This window comes from Terrapene carolina, unplaced genomic scaffold (genome assembly GCF_002925995.2).
Source record: "Terrapene carolina triunguis isolate 2854851 unplaced genomic scaffold, T_m_triunguis-2.0 Scaffold96, whole genome shotgun sequence".
Taxonomy (NCBI): Eukaryota; Metazoa; Chordata; order Testudines; family Emydidae; genus Terrapene; species Terrapene triunguis.
Window position 1 is genome coordinate 32,329,230 of NW_020664447.1, and position 14,702 is coordinate 32,343,931.

Consider the following 14,702-nt stretch of genomic DNA (forward strand, 5'->3'; position numbering starts at 1 on the left):
AACCCTCATCACCAATTATTATTATTAATAATAATCCATTCTGTTAGTCACACAGGTAAGAATTTCTTTTAAATGTATGATTGTCTTTACAGTGGCACAAGAACAACAGGCATAGACAGACCAACAGAAGATACAGCCCAGAAGCAGAGTGTTTAAGCCAAGACAAGTGGTTCTGGTTTAGAATGGGTTCCAGTTGTATTTGTTGCAAAGAAAGGACCAATATCCTGCATAGACAACAAAATGGGTCCATTGTGCTCTCACTTACATCAGTACAAATAAGGAATAACTCCACTGAAACCAATGGATTTAAACTGGACTAAAAATGTTCAGAGCTGGATCCTAACATTATGGCTTGGGCCCATCTCTGCTTAACATATATAATAGAGATTGGCTTGAACCAAACACGTGGATCTAAATGTCCTTGGTCATTTGGGGGGTTCAAAAGAAGAACCCAACCCTAGATCCAAAATTTGCAAATGGCTCTTATGCTATGCAAGGATGAACCAAAATCTTGATTCAAAAATCTCCCAAAACATAGGGGCACAGTTTGAAATCTATATCCAGTCTTTGTAGTTTGAACCAAATTCCAGCATATATTAATTTCAAATTTCTTATCCAAAGATCAAATTGAGACCTAGTATAAATGAATGCAATTTTACTAAATAAAAAAAAATTGGCCTTCACTTACACCACATCTGAATTTGACCTAAAGCAGCTAGAAAGAAAAAACCCTTTAATATATCTCCTTAATATTCCAAATTTTGCAGGGGAAAACTTCACTGGTGGAAGGCAAATTAGATATTATTGACAGGTTGCAATTAAGCACTTTCACTTTCTTGCTCAAGTGAAATTAATAAAATGCTTTTCCATTTACTGCTGGCATTTAATAGCTTTCCTGGAATTCCCCCAGTGATTCTGCAATGTGTTCCTTTCAACTACACAGGCTTCATGGTATGCTTTGTTATTTAAACAGGCTGATAATGGTAAAAGGAGCATATTTAATTAAGTTCTTGTTTATCATAAAACTAATGGACTTAGACTAATGATCAGCCAAACCAAGGTCTGCTTTTTTTTTTTAATTTAACAACTCATCCATTTTCTTAAAAAGTTAAACAGTAAAATATTGCCTATACTCACCTAATATAAATATCGTTCTTCCAGTCTTCTTCCCAAACCATACCTCTCAGCTAATTTGAGATAGTTAATGACCCTACCCTAACAAGGCAGGATTGTTCCCTAAGGTATATTCTCCAGCACCCTGTCCAATTGAATTTTAAATGACTCACTCGATAATGCTTCTTCCATGTCCCTTGGGAGACTCTTCCACAGTCGAATAGAAAGATGCATTTAGGGATAACTAACAGGAATTTCAGTTATAAGCTAGGGACGCATAGGTTAGAAGTGACGGAGGAGGAGAAGGACCTCGGAGTCCTGGTTGATCGCAGGATGACTATGAGTAGGCAATGCGACGTGGCTGTGAAAAAAGCTAATGCAATCTTGGGATGCATAAGGCGAGGTATTTCTAGTAGGGACAGGGAGGTGCTGCTTCCGTTATACAAGGCGCTGGTGAGACCTCACTTGGAGTACTGTGTGCAGTTCTGGTCTCCTATGTTTAAAAAGGATGAACTCAAACTGGAGCGGGTACAGAGAAGGGCCACTAGGATGATCCGAGGAATGGAAAACCTGTCCTATGAAAGGAGACTCGAGGAGCTTGGTTTGTTTAGCCTAACCAAAAGAAGGCTGAGGGGGGATATGATTGCTCTCTTTAAATATATCAAGGGGATAAATACCAGGGAGGGAGAGGAATTATTTCAGCTCAGTGCTAATGTGGACACAAGAACGAATGGATATAAACTGGCCGTGGGGAAATTTAGGCTTGAAATTAGACGAAGGTTCCTAACCGTCAGAGGGGTGAAATTTTGGAACAGCCTTCCGAGGGAAACGGTGGGGGCGAAAGACCTGTCTGGCTTCAAGATTAGGCTAGATAAGTTTATGGAGGGATTGGTTTGATGGGATAACGTGTCTTTGAGGGTCTGGCTAGAGAATCTTGCCTGTATGCTCGGGGTTCTGCTGATCGCCATATTTGGGGTCGGGAAGGAATTTTCCTCCAGGGTAGATTGGCAGTAGCCCTGGAGGTTTTTCGCCTTCCTCCGCAGCATAGGGCAGGGGTCGCAAGCTGGAAGATTCTCCGCAACTTGAAGTCTTTAGATCACGATCTGGAGACTTCAACAGCAGAGTTAAGGGAAAGTGGGGGGGTCAACATTTATGGCCTGCATCATGCGGGAGGTCAGACTAGATGACCATATTGGTCCCTTCTGACCTTAAAGTCTATGAGTCTATGAGAAACCACTGCTAGGAAATGTTTCCCGATATAAAGCCTAAATTCTTCTCTTCGTCAGTTTCATCTCATTACTTCTAGTAATCCCCTTAGTCCATCTAATTCTTCTCCTCGGCATTTTCAAACTTCAGATGTTCAAGGTTATCATCCTCATTAAGTCATCCCCTCATTTACCTACTGTTTCTCACCATCAACCCCTTCTAGTCTCCCACTTTTTCTCACCCCTTCCTCATTTAGTTGCTCTCACAACCATTTGCCTAGAATCACCCAGACATCACCCCATCTGATGCCAACCTGGTCATTGACACTTAGTTCCGCCACATTCCCCACTCACCTAGAGTCTGATTCTCCATTGCCTTGAGCCTTTTGTAATCATTTACACCAGTGCAGAGTGAGTGCTAAGTGGGTGCAAAATTCTACCAAATCAAAATGGTCTCTACTTTGCACTGGTGTAAATGGCTACACAAGGTGCAGGGCAATGGAGAATCAGACTCTTAATATCTCATTCCCTGCAGATGCCTCTACCAGGTTCAGAAGAACTTTTCTCCCTCTCCCCACAGCAGGGCCTTCTCCTCTGGCCCCTTCCTGGAGGCCAGATGTTCTCCTTCCTCAGGCTGGCAACCTGGGAAGAGGGTTGGCCTTTCCTTTCTCCTCTGCCTATTGAGGAGTCAGGGGCACCATAGGACACAGGCCCTACAGCAGTCAGCACAAGCCCCTCCATGTGTCTCCTCTCCCATAGGGTCAGGACATTCCTCATGCTGTATAAAACATGGGCAAACCCAGGTTCGAGAGACACATGTACGTATTGGGGCCTGTGGTGGAGGAGTCACGCAGGCACGGTTAGTGTCAGAATTTTCACAAGCATATGCAGGTGCAAATGGCTTGGTGTATGGCCCAAATGCAGTGGAATGCAGGTTTGGGCATTCAGGGCATTTGGAGAAAATATTGTTAGTCATGATCAACATTTCTGTCACTAGGTTACTGACTACAGGCTCTAAAGATGACACTATAAATGTCAATGTTGTTTATGATTTTACTTCTGATCATTTTAGCAGAAACATCCAACAAATGAGCATGTTCCTGAATCCTAAACTGCCTCACACAGCTCTCCAGGACCAATAGCCCCAACAGTTCCTAGCCTTGCTGTGTAGCATTTAAATCCTCTTTGCTTCAGAATACATAGGGCCTTGATTATGCTCAGAAAAATGATCCAGGAAAACTGGCCCTTTCCTACTTCACAAAACTGCTGTTTTCTGTGTGTCTGCACATCAGACCAAGTCCCTTCATAGACATAAATGAGTTTTTCTTCCTGTTAACTGTGCAGAGGAAATACAGGTACAAGAGAGCAAGATGGAGAATGTATTCTGTTTCATTTATCAGCCAAACAATTCTTGGGTAATTTCCAGTTGCAGCATATTTATTTGTAGTGATGGAGTCAGAGCCAGAAAGAGACAGCTGCATTTTGAGAACCCAGCTGGAATATGTGGTGCCAGCACATAGAAAATGATCTTTGGACTTGTAAACGGAGCATATCTGATTTCAAATCACAGAGAAGATGAATGAGGAATCCCACAATGATGTATTTTCAGTTAATTTTCTGACTATAACTCCACTATCATTTTGAATATTTTTGAAAAGCACACTTTTTTTAAAAAAAGGGGATCATGTTGAATGAATGCATTGCAACAACTCCCTGCAGCCTCTGCCCCATTTTAATTTGGACCTGTTCCCCTCATGGCCTGCCAACCTCTAGAAAATATCTAGGAGAAAGATTATTTAAACTGGAACCTAGATATTATCACATTGGAGTAGACAAATGGGCTGTCTAATCCAGTATCCTATATTTACCAGTAACCAATGCTGAATGCTTCAAAGGAAAGTGTAAAACCTTGTAATGGAATTAACTTTGCAATTCTACCCAATTCAGGGGTATGTTCTTTCTGATTCCTGCTGGAGATCTGCGCCGAAAGTAATATCACTGCTGAAGGTAGTGAGAAGGTAGTGAGCAGGAGACAGGTTTCCCCACTGTGCAGCTGGTAAACACCCTCCGACTTCCAGTTAAAACAGGTAATCTCAGTCCAAATTCTCCAGAAATTAGAGGTGTGGGAGGGAGAATTTCAATTCCTAATGAGCTAAAATTTGGGGTGGTTAGCATCAGACTAAAGGCTAAATATCGTTTCTGTGAATGCTAAGGGTTCATCTGAGAGCTAGGGCAGAGAGTACTGGCAATCCCATTCTCACGGTTTCTCCTTCTTCCTGGTTTACTGTATCTGACAAGGGCTACTGGTTAAGCAGGACTTGCCACTGGGTTGTGAGCAGCTACCCTCTCCCCCCCACACACCCCAAAGTTCTCAGAACTTCCTCTCCTTGTTTCTCACAAAATGCTTGTACCGAGTGTCTATCCATTCGGTTTGAATCAGAGGCTTTAGTGACTTATATGGTAATAGGCTAATGTGTAACGAACAACACACATCTGTATTTGCACCAAGCTCTGATGGCTGGCGACAGCCTGGTAATTAGCCTCCTTGCGTCTTAGCAAACCCCAAATGCAGGGATAAAATGCTGGATTTTAAAATGTGGTGTTTTTTCATAGATGCTGGAACCAGGGTGCTGGGGGTGCTGCCACACCCCCTGGCTTGAAGTAGTGATAAAAACCCAAATACGTGGTTTCCACCTTCAGCACCCCCACTATAAAAATTGTTCCAGCACTACTGTGTTTTTTTGACTGGAAGATTTCTCTACAAAGAGTACTGAGTTTATCTCACTATACACAATTTAGGACTGTGTATAGGGGAAATGAGCACTGGTGATATAGGAAACAGAACCCAAGAACAGTTCTCTGCCTATGCCTAAAATTTCTAGTATCTTTTCCCCCATCTTTTTATTTCCCACTGATATCTCCTGATTCCTTCTCGGGCATCATCCTTTTACCAAGGAAGAGAACCTTGTGTCTTGATTTTATTGCCTTTTACCTCATTGATCATGTTCTTTCATGGCACCCATCACCCTGGCACAATACTGAAGTGCCTTCCAAAATTATGAAGTATACACAAGAGATTTTTCTCTCTAATCCTTTGAGAAGGGACTGGACTTCAGAGTAATACCTCCTGCTACATAGGGTACGTAAGGCCTGTACTTTATTTTTCGGCAGTATAAGCTCCATCCTCCTCCAATACAGACTGGAAGCAGGAAACGCAGCTCTCTATTTTATAGTAGTCTTCAATGAAGGTTCCAGTAATGCAGTCTAATGCAGGGTTGTATTTGTAGAGAGGGTTCTGAAGATGAAGCTGTAAGACAGCTGTGTGTAGAAAAAATAGGTACAAAAGGTGAAGGCTCGTGGGAATTGCAATATGATGAAAAAGAGGACATTAGAAAACTTTGTGTTAGAGATCAGAGGGCAAAGGGCACTTGCTTAGACAAGAACTATAGCTGACCCACCTTGTGATGACTTGAAGAATGAATACATCTGACCTAAGCTTGCATTAACTTTGCTTTCAGAGCAAGGGCCGTGGAAAGGCATCGAAGAGGATGGGTCAGATAAGAATCATGAGACTGGCATGGATAAAGGGTGATGCTAACTCCATTAGTAAAGATTAAAGAAGGAAATCAATTTCTATGTCATCTTATTTGTATTAATAATTTTAAACATTAAATGTATAATAGGTCATTCTGACTGTATGGCTGGTCAGAGATGGACTCTGAGAAAATGTTATGCCACCTTTCACTAGGAAGGTAAATTTCTATATATTTGGAGTAAGATCTGGAATTGACTTCAGACACATCAAGTCCCATGATATTAAGGCTCTCTATACAGCTAACACAGAAGCAAATAAACATGAAATTTTATTTGCTAAACTTTATTAATGTACAAGGCTAAAATGAGTGTAAACGGGCATAGTTGACTAAGCATGGGACTGGATTCCAGGAAATGTTAGAAGGTCTTCAAGGGAACCAGGGTGGACATTTTACTTAGATACAATGTTATCTTTACCCTCTGCTGTCAACTTGCTCTTTGTTTTGCCTACCAACCTCCAGGAAGTCCTGAGTTCTCATGTCGGCTCTGACATTGACGGACTCCTCACCTTAATGTCTCAATTTCCCCACCTGTGAAATGGTGAAAATATAATCATAGAACCATAGGACTGGAAGGGACCTCAAGAGGTCATCTAGTTCAGTCCCCTGCACTGAGGCAGGACTAAGTATTATGTTAGACTATCCCTGACAGGTATTTGTGTTACCTGGTCTTAAAAAACCTCCATGATGGAGATTCCACAACCTCCCTAGGTAACTAGATCCAGTGTTTAACTACCCTTACAGTCAGGAAGTTTTTTCTTAATGTCTAACTAAATTTTTCTCCTTAACCACCAAGGACAGAACAAAAAGTAATGGGCTTAAATTGAAGCAAGGGAGATTAATAACAACCTTTTACATAATTTAAAACTATCATGCCCCTCCCCATTTCAGTTTTCTCTTCTCCACACTAAACAAACCCATTTTTTTCAATCTTTCCTCATAGATCATATTTTCTAGTCCTTTAATCAATTTTGTTGCTTTCCACTGGACTTTGTCAAATTTGTCTGCATCTTTCCTAAAATGTGGTGCCCAGAACTGGACAAAATACTCCAGTTGAGGCCTTATCGGTGCTGAGTAGAGTGGATTACTTATGTCTTGCTTACAACACTCCTGTTAATACATCCCAGAATGATTTTTATGTTTTTTGTTTTGTTTTGTTTTTTTGCAAGTATTGCATTGTTGACTTGTATGTAGTTTGCGATCCACTATAACCCTCAGATCCTTTTCTGCAGTACTTCTTCTTAGGCAGTCATTTCCCATTTTGTATTTGTGCAGTTGAGTATTCCTGCCTCGGTGTAGTACTTCACCTTTGCCCGTATTGAATTTCATCCTATTTATTTCAGACCATTTCTCCAGTTTGTCAAGATCATTTTGAATTCTAATTCTGTCCTTCAAAGCACTTGCAACACCTCAGAGCTTGGTATCATCTGCAAACTTTATAAGTGTACTTTCCATGCCATTATCCAAATAATTTATGAACATATCAAATATAATCAGACCTAGGGCACATCCCTGTGGGACCCCACACAATATGCCTTTCAAGTTTATTGTGAACCTTTTATAACTACTCTCCAAATGTTTTTCTAACCAGTTGTGCACCCATCTTATAGAAGATTTGTCTAGACTATATTTTTTCTAGTTTGTTTGATAAGGTCATGTGAGATAGTATAAAAAACCATACTAAAGTTGAGAGTTAAGAACGGCCATATTGGGTCAGACCAGTGGTCCATCTAGCGCAGTATACTGTCTTCTGACAGTGGCCAATGCCAGGTGCTTCAGTGGGAATGAACAATACAGGTAATCATCAAGTGGTCCATCCCCTATCACCTATTCCCAGCTTCTGGCAAACAGATGCTAGTTACACTTCAGAGCATGGTTTTGCATCCCGGTCCATCCTAGCTAATAGCCATTGATGGATCTTTCCCCCATGAATTTACCTAGGTTTTTTTTTTTTAATGCTGTTAGCGTCTTGGCCTTGTGTGAAGAGATACTTCATTTTGTTTGTTTTAAACCTGCTGCCTATTAATTTCATAGTTCTTGTGTTATGAGAAGGAGTAAATAACACTTCCCTATTTACTTTCTCCACACCAGTCATGATTTTGTAGACTTCTATCATATCCTCCCTTAGTCATCTCCTTTGCAAGCAGAAGAGTCCCAGTCTTATTAATCTCTCCTCATATGGAAGCTGTTCCATACCCCTGATCATTCTTGTTGCCCTTTTCCAATTCCAATATATCTTTTTTGAGATGGGGCGACCAGATCTGCATGCAATATTCAAGACGTGGGCATACCATGGATTTATATAGAGGCAATATGATATTTTCTATCTTATTATCTATCTCTTTCTTAATGATTCCCAACATTCTGTTAGCTTTTATGTCTGCCACTGCACATTGAGTGGATGTTTTCAGAGAACTATTCATAATGACTCCAAGATCTCTTTCTTGATTGGTAAGAACTAATTTAGACCCCATCATTTTATATGTATAGGTGGGATTATGTTTTACAATGTGCATTACTGTGCATTTATCAACATTGAATTTCATCTGCCATTTTGTTGCCCAGTCACCCAATCTTGTGAGATCCCTTTGTAACTCTTCCATTCTGCTTTGGACTTAACTATCTTGAGTAGTTTCGTATCATCTGCAAATTTTGCCAACTCACTGTTTACCCTTTTTCCAGATCATTTATGAATATGGTGAACAATACTGGTCCCAGTACAGACCCCTGGGAGCCACCACTATTTACTTCTCTCCATTTTGAAAACTGACCATTTATTCCTATCCTTTGTTTCCTATCTTTAACCAGTTTCTGAGCCATGAAAGGACCTTCCCTCTTATTCCACAACAGCTTACTTTGCTTAAGAGCATTTGCTGAGGGACATTGTCAAAGACTTTCTGAAAATCTAAGTACACTATTTCCATTGCATCACCCTTGTCCACATGTTTGTTGTCCCTCTCAAAGAATTCTAGGTATGATTTCCCTGATATATCACATCCCTAATGTGATATATCACATCTATTGCTTTCCCCCCTATCTACAAGGCTTGTCAGAGAAGGATATTAGGTTGGCCTGTCATGATTTGTTCTTGACAAATCCATGTTGACTGTTGCTTATTACCTTATTTTCTTTTAGGTGCTTCCAATTTGATTGTTTGATTATTTGCTCCATTATCTTTACGGGTATGGAAGTTGAGCTTACTGGTCTATAATTCCCTGGGTTGTCCTTATTCCTATTTTAATAGATAGGTATTATGTTTGCCCCTCTTTTCAGTCATCTGGGATCTCTCTTGTCCTCCATGAGTTCTCAAAGATAATAGCTAATGGCTCAGGTCTTTGCAGCCAGTTACTTTATTATTTTTGGATGTATTTCATCAGGCCCTGATGACTTGAAGACATCTAACTTGTCTAAGTAATTCTTAGCTTGTTTCTTCCCTATTTTATCTCTTAGATTCAACCCCATTTACACTGATGGACGACTAACAGAGAACAATCACTGCTAATTTTGTTGGTGAAAACTGAAATGAAAAGGCATTTAACACTTTGGCCGTTCCTGGTTTTCTGTTATTGTCTTTCCATCCTCATTTAGTAATGGCCCTACTACTACTTACAGTTCCTACTTCAAAAGGCTTTTTGTGAGGCTAAATTAAGCATGTGTAAAGCACTAAATATATGCTAGCTTTTCAATAAACTATTTAAAATTCTATTAGTTTCTAAAATTTTACTTATTAAATATATATCCCTTCTAGGTGACAAAAGGTCCATGTCTATTATATGACCCAATATACGCATCACTTATGTGGTGGGACACATCACTGTCAACTGAATATGCGATTTAGGTAACATTTTCTACTATATATAAGCTCTAAAAACCATATACTATTTAAGATGTATTTTACATATGATAGTAAACAGTTCAGGGATGAAGGGGTTAACCTTCTGTGTAATCTTAAAACCAAGTATATAGCATAAGATTTAACAGCTAAATCTATACAGTCCTGGTAATAGCTTGAATTTCGTAAATGCTTATTTTGTATTACGCTTTACATATTTGATGTATAGAATATGTATTTCAAATAAAGTTTGTTTCATAACTTTTATTATATATGGGATGAGGGAGGTAATATATTTTTTAAAAGATCTGAATCTTCCCTGGAGTCTGCAGCAGCTGGACTTCCAGGTGATGAGTAATAAGCCAGAATGAGCTACAGAGACTTTCACCTATGGGTAACCAGCTCATAGAATCATAAAATATCAGGGTTGGAAGGGACCTCAGGAGGTCATTTAGTCTAACCCCCTGCTCAAAGCGGGACCAATCCCCAATTTTTGCCCTAGATCCCTAAATGGCCCCCTCATGGATTAAACTCACAATCCTGGGTTTAGTAGGCCAATGCTCAAACCACTGAGCTATCCCTCCCCCCAGTTACCAGTATGAATTCAGCCCAGGTCAGTAAGGAGTAAAAGTTGGTCCCACTAATGAATGTTCGGTAGCCTTTACATGAGATGAGTTTGAGTCTGGGTTCCAACTTCCACAGCACAAACTCATCACCACTCTTTATACTAACTGGCAAACTCAGCAGAGAGGCTAAAAATTGCATGGGCCTTGGAAACTGAATTACACTGGTAAACCTACAGGAAGTTTCTTCAGATCAGATTTGAAGTCTGGTGCCATGGCAGTGTGTTGGAGAGCTTGCCTTCCTGATAACAGGGTCCTTCATTCACCAGAGCTCTACAGTCAGTACCTTTCATCAGCATTAAATCCAAACAACTTTTTAATTTTGAAGTTTTGGGTTTATGCAAACTATTTTAATATATTCAAATATTAGCTCTATGAAATAATTTGCATAACATGTCACATGGACCAGCATACAACTTGGCAGCTATGCTTTACTTCTAGCACTCCCCTCCCTTTTTCTTGTCTACGCTTACCCACATAACTATAATCCCCTTGCTCCCGCTCCTTGAGCCTGCATGGGAGAAACAGCTCTCTGCAGGCATGGCTGTCACTGTTCTGCTACCTCCTCCTAACACCAGCCAGTTCTTATGTAGTGCATGCGGCATCTCTGCTAGCTATATCTTGAAGAATATAGGGAGACTCCATAATATCCATACAGCAGCTGGCTAGTACCAGGAGCAAAGGAGACAGCAAGGTCAAGGCAGTTGGGCCTGAAAGAAGCCATTCCTCTCCTGCAGGCTGTAGATCCTGGACAAGGAGTCTGTCAGTACAGTTGAGAGATGTTTTCTTAGGCCTGGTCCACACTAACCCCCCACTTCGAACTAAGGTACGCAAATTCAGCTACGTTAATAACGTAGCTGAATTCGAAGTACCTTAGTTCGAACTTACCGCGGGTCCAGACGCGGCAGGCAGGCTCCCCCGTCAATGCCGCGTACTCCTCTCGCTGAGCTGGAGTACCGGCGTCGACGGCGAGCACTTCCGGCTCTAGACAAGACGCGATAAATCAATCCCAGAAGATCGATTGCTTACGGCCGGACCAGGAAGTGAGTGTAGACCTGCCCTTAGTCTCTTTTCTGGGATAGCAGCAAAGAGTCCTGTGGCACCTTATAGACTAACAGACGTCTATAAGGTGCCATAGGACTCTTTGCTGCTTTTACAGATCCAGACTAACACGGCTACCCCTTTGATACTTTTCTGGGATACTTACTTTTAAGATATTTTGGATGTTGACAAAGTATTGTGAAGTCAGCGCCTTAAGGAACGCCTACATACTGCCTGACTTAGGACAAAATCATGAGATTTGGAAAGTCTCAGTAATAGACATTAGTTAATGATGGCTGAAGGATATATTTTTAATACAATTTGGTCTAGTGCTCCTAAACTACGCAGGACAGAAGCCCGGATAATTCAAGGAACTTTTTTAAAGTCCACTAGGGAAAGCCAAATATTATATTTAACTTTGTGTTGCAAAGATCCCAAATGAGATGAAAGGCCCATTGGGCTAGACACAGTTTAGAGACAGTCACTCCCCAAAGAGCTAACAGTCTATACAGACAAGAGAAAGGATGTTTTATTATTCCCATTTTACAGATGGGGAACTTTTTTCCATTTAGCTTATGCCCTCTAACTATACTCTGCCCCCACCACAAAAAAAATCCATGGAACTAATATGTTTGTTACCATCACATTGTTATATCCTTTCCCCACCCTGTATCTGTCTTGTCGCTTTAGCCTACAAGTACTTCAGGGCAGGGGCAATCTACTACTGTGTTTGTGCAGTGCTTGAAACAATGGGGCCCAATCTTGCTTGGCCCTTGGGCACTACCATAATAAATTATTAAAAATGAGCCATTGCACACTGAAGTCAATGGGAGTCTTTGGATTAGGCCCTACATGACTTGCCCAAGGTTAAGTGGATGTCTGGAACAGAGCCAGAAATTTAACCCAGTTCTTTGGACTCTCAGTTCAGTGGAATAAACACAAGACTTAATAAAACAGGACAGCAACCTTGCTCCAGTTTAAGGAACTCTTAAGATCCACCTGAAAAGGCAGATCGTTCCAGCCTGAAAAATCTAAAGCTTTGATACTGAAGTCACAGGAGCTTGTGAACTCTGCAATGGAATACCTCCAGATTTTTTTATTTATTGTAACATAAAGGTTTTGAAATCAAGCACTCAAGTCAGGAAATTCCATATGTTAAGGTGCCAATAGCAAACTAACTTGGCCAAGTTACACATACATGGAATTCTCTATTCCTATTTAACCTTGTTAAATGTAAACATATTATAGATAATATCGTCAGGCATACAGGGTTTGCAATATGATTGAGTTAATTGTGGTGGAATCAGTAACACTTAAAATTTCCTGATTTTTTTGTTGTTTGTTGTCTCATCCTTAATGTTACAGTAATCAGTTTTTTGCAGTTTAATATCGATGTACATTTTTGATTATTTGACAATGGAAAGCTTTTCAATTACAGCATGCAGAGTGGTATCTGTCTTGAATGACAATTTACAGTTTTTAGAGTTCTAAAGCAAGAAACAAACCCTGTGTTCATGCACTGAAATATCTTTCTAAATGATACAGACTATGATGGTGTTTGTAGAAGTCAGAAATGAAATCACCCCGAGGGGTAGCTGGGTTTATTTGCGAACTATTGCTTCAGTACTTTTCCAATTTTTCGAAGAAGAAACAAATGATGGATCATGATGGACAAGCCTTTCTGAATTGCTTTAATAGTTAATCTTTAGATGGTATTGTGTCCTTTATTGATAGCTGTCATGCACCTCACACATTTCATGCCCACTGCTGTGTGAACATTTCAGATTGAGATTGTTTCAGCTTGTTAATGTTTTTTTGAATTGACTGTGTACTGTCAACAAAGCGTCTCATCTTTCTCACACTTTGCGAAGATGAGAGTGCGTTCTTAGTATGCCCTTCTTGAAGTGAAAGCTATAGAAAGGTCACAGTGTTCCCAAGTAGCTATTCAGTCATAATAAATATTGGTAGACTGATACCTCAGAGGCTGTAGGTTACAAAAACACATTTATTAGAGAAGGCCTGAGGTTACAATAATTAAGTGACTAGAGTGAAACATAACTAAATGAAACTTCAGTTGGATTGCATGCACTCAACCATGTTTCCCTTCCCTCGTCCACAAACACATACATTCCCTGGTATAACAGCTCCAGGCAAGAGAACTCCCAGAGAAATTACCTGACACAACAGCCCAATCAACAGAATAGTTAATAAAACCTGTGTAGTGAGTATTCTTGTTTTCCACTATGAGATTCGAGTCTTGTTGAGTATGCATCCTGAGTCTATTGTCCATGCCGTGTCTGCCTGGTGGGGAAGGAGGTAAATGAATATGGATTTCTAATTAGTTCAGCATCCTCAAGAGCCCAGAACTCTGCTTTCCTCTGCTGTTTATGATGTTAGTTGCCTCAGAGCCAACCTACAATGGGCCTCCAGTGTGCAAACTCCAGTGTGCCTGCAGGGGGATACTCAGGAAGATTAAGCTGGATAAACTGAAGGTGTGAATTTAAAGCATGTTAAACCCCTGTGTAGATGCTCTACTTCAGAAGTAAAGTGGATTTAGTTTGCTTTAGCTTAATTAATTAAACTAAAGTGAGTTAAGGCTAGTTTACTTCGGAATGAAAAGTGTCTACCCAGGGTTTTAATGTGCTTTAACTAAGGCCAGGTCTAACCTGGAAGGCATTGCACTTATAACTAGAACAGTATACTACACTGTACTGCAGTTTATATCAGCATAACTGTGCTTTTTCTGTAGAGCTTATTCTAACCAGGGCCGGCTCTAGCGTTTTTGCCGCCCCAGGCAAAAAAAAAAAAAAAAGGCGGCCAGACTGCCAAAGCAAAAAAACAACAACAACAACAACCGGCAGCCGCAGGGAGCGTGTGGAGGGCGGTCAAGGCAGCTTGCAGGGGGGTGAAGGGTGGCACCCGCCCGCTCCCTCCGCCCGTGGGCAGCCAGGCTCTGCAGTCCGCTTGCAGCCGGGCGAGAGGGGCTCCCCCCTCCGGCCTTGGGGTGCCTCTCCCGGCTGGGCAGGCTCCAAGGGGGCCGACACAGGCAGCGCTGGCTGGGGTCTGCGACCTCCGCGTGGGGCCGGCATTGCAGTGGGGCTTGGCACAGTGCAAACGGCACCGGGATCAGTGGGGCCTGCCCCTCCGCTGCCCGCTGGGCCGCCGCAGAATCCTCCCTCCCTCTGGTGCCTGCCGGGCCGCCGCAGAACCCTCCCTGCCACCGCTGCCCGCCAGGCCGCCGCAGAACCCTCCCTCCCTGCCTCCGCTGCCCGCCGGGCCACCGCAGAACTCTCCC